This window comes from Myotis daubentonii, chromosome X, assembly GCF_963259705.1.
Source record: "Myotis daubentonii chromosome X, mMyoDau2.1, whole genome shotgun sequence".
In the NCBI taxonomy this organism is placed as follows: domain Eukaryota; kingdom Metazoa; phylum Chordata; class Mammalia; order Chiroptera; family Vespertilionidae; genus Myotis; species Myotis daubentonii.
This window is the reverse complement of record NC_081861.1, coordinates 86592756-86595943: the sequence shown is the minus strand read 5'-3', so window position 1 is coordinate 86595943 and position 3188 is coordinate 86592756. Positions and strand designations below refer to the sequence as shown.

The window sequence follows — 3188 nt, the reverse complement described above, 5'->3', positions numbered from 1 at the left end:
TCAACAAAATGAAAAGGGAGCCCACTGTGTGGGAGAACATATTTGTCATTGATACACATAATAAAGGGTTAATATCCAAAATATAAGGATCTCATACAATTTAACAAAAGGAAGACCAATAATCCGATTAAAACGGGCAAAGGGGCGACGGCGGCAGTGGGTTCGGTGGCGCGTGGCGCACGGGGTGGGAGCGGAGCCCAGGCCGGGAACAGGCGCTGCAGCCAGCAACCATGGGGAACGTGTTGGCCACTAGCTCGCCGCCCGCAGGGCCGCCGCCGCCCGCGCCGCCCTAGTGGATCTGCCGCCTCCACCCTCTCCTCGGGGCTTCACACTGCCGCCGCTTGGGGGCGGCCTGGGTGCTGGGGCCAGCGCGGGTCGAGGTTCAGAACGGACTCCCGGGACTGCAGGCGCCGCAGGGACCACGGACAATGGGGCATGTTCGAGGAGTGCCACCGGAAGTGCAAGGAGCTGTTTCCTATTCAGATGGAAGGTGTCAAGCTCACAGTCAACAAAAGGCAAAGTAACCATTTCCAGGTGAACCACACAGTAGCCCTCAGCACAATCAGGGAGTCCAACTACCATTTCGGGGTCACGTACGTGGGGACAAAGCAGCTGAGTCCCATGGAGGCATTCCCCGTGTTGGTGGGTGACATGGACAATAGTGGCAGCCTCAATGCTCAGATCATTCACCAGCTGGGCCCCGGCCTCAGGTCCAAGATGGCCATCCAGACCCAGCAGTCTAAATTCGTGAACTGGCAGGTGGACGGGGAGTACCGGGGTTCTGACTTCACAGCAGCCGTCACCTTCGGGAACCCAGACGTCCTGGTGGGTTCAGGAATTCTCGTGGCCCACTACCTCCAGAGCATCACGCCATGTCTGGCACTGGGCGGAGAGCTGGTCTACCACCGGCCGCCTGGGGAGGAGGGTACTGTCATGTCTCTAGCTGGGAAATACACATTGAACAACTGGTTGGCGACAGTAACGTTGGGCCAGGCGGGCATGCACGCGACATACTACCACAAAGCCAGTGACCAGCTGCAGGTAGGCGTGGAGTTTGAGGCCAGCACAAGGATGCAAGACACGAGCGTCTCCTTCGGGTACCAGCTGGACTTGCCCAAGGCCAACCTCCTCTTCAAAGGCTCCGTGGACAGCAACTGGATCATGGGCACCACGCTGGAGAAGCAGCTCCCGCCCCTGCCTCTGACGCTGGCCCTAGGGGCCTTCCTGAATCACCGAAAGGAAAGAACAAGTTCCAGTGTGGCTTTGGCCTCACCATCGGCTGAGCCCCTCCTAGCTCCTGCCTCCCACTCCCTCCGTCCTTGAGATTCCCCCTGCTCTTCCCCCGATAGAGGGGAGACCTACGCGCCCCTCCCTCGCCCTTCCCTCCCTCCTTGGTGGTCAGGGGGGCAGCGGAAAGGAGGGGGCCATCACCCCAGCAGCTGAAGGGGGAATTCTAGAACCACGGGTGCTTCAGGATTCGGAGCACCGGGGGCTGTGTGCCTAGTGGACCTGGGGCCCAGAAGGGGTTCTGGAATCAAAAGGCACGCCAGATTCTGAGCACCAGGGGCAGAGGCTGCCAGGCAACCTCAGAGAGGTGTTGGGTCATCGCCACCCCCCCCCCAAAGATCTTGGGGCCCTGCCCCAAGGGGGCAGCAAGAGGAGCTTCCCCATCCCAGGTCTGCCCTCCACCCACTTTCCCATCCACTCCTCGGTATAAATCATGTTTATAAGTTATAGAAGAACTGGGACATTTTACAGAAAAAAAACAAAAAATATACATGAAAAACAAAAACAAAAACAAAATAAAAACAGGCAAAGGACCTGAATAGATACTTCTCCAAACTGAACATACAGATGGCCAACAAACATATGAAAAAATGCTCAAAGTCACTGATCATCAGAGAGATGCAAATTAAAATGACAATGCGGTGTCACCTCACACCTGTCAGAATGGCTACCATAAACAAATCAACAAATGACAAGTGCTGGTGAGAATGTGGAGAAAAGGGAACTCTTGTACACTGTTGGTGGAAATGTGGACTGGTGCAACCATTATGGAAAACATTATGGAGTTTCCTCAAAAAATTAAATATGTAATTGCTATTTTACCCAGTGCTCCCACTTCTAAAAATATATCCAATGAAACCTGAAACACCAATAAAAAAGAATGTATGCACCTCTATGTTCATAGAAGCACAATTTATAGTATCTAAGATCTGGAAATAGCACAAGTGCCCATCAGTAGATGAGTGGATAAAAAAAAAAACTGTGGTACATTTATACCATGGAATACTATGCAGCAGTAAAAAAGAAGAATCTCTTACCCTTTGACACAGCGTGGAGGGACTTGGAGAGTATTATGCTAAGTGAAATAAGTCAGTCAGAGAAAGATAAGTATCACATGATCTCACTCATATGTGGAATCTAAGGAACAAAATAAACTGTTGAACAAAATAGATCCAAAGACATTGAAGCATGGAATCAAATGTGCAATCCTGAGAGGCCCCAGAGCCAGTGCACCTGGTGGACAGTTTCAGATCATACCAAATAACAATTCTACACATCCACAAGTGACACACACAAGGGGTAGACTCAGTGAACACAAAAGCCCCACTGAAGCAAGTCCTGCTCCATAAGGGTGTCTCCTGCACAGCAGTTCTTCCACGGTAGTCACAGTTGGTTCACACAGCCAATTGGCCTGGAGGTCAATTCCTCCCAGTGAGACCAACAACAATCAAGGCTCAACTACAACTAAACTGTGCACACAGCCCACACAGAGGTGTACCTAGAGATCCCAGCTCAGGTGACTGGAGAGGCTGAGCCACTGGGCCCTATAGGACACCTATTACACAAGGCCACTCTACCAATTCCAGGAGACATAGAAACTCTACCCAATACATAGAAATAAACACAGGGAAGCAGCCAAAATGCAGAAACAAAGAAACATGTGACAAATGAAAGAAATGGAAGCAATAAACTACTGGACATAGAGTTCAAAGCAATGGTTATCAAGGAGATACATGTACTACTATTTGTAATACTTTAAACCAGTGGTTCTCAACCTTCTGGCCCTTTAAATACATTTCCTCATGTTGTGACCCAACCATAAAATTATTTTTGTTGTTACTTCATAACTGTAATGTTGCTATTGTTATGAATCGTAATGTAAATATCTGATATGCAGGAAG

General features: G+C 50.3%; 1 pseudogene; it reads left to right on the top strand.

Annotated features, from left to right (window-relative positions):
* The first annotated feature begins 215 nt into the window (after positions 1 to 215).
* LOC132223849 (mitochondrial import receptor subunit TOM40 homolog) lies at positions 216 to 1764 on the top strand (annotated as a pseudogene).
* The last annotated feature ends 1424 nt before the right edge of the window (positions 1765 to 3188 follow it).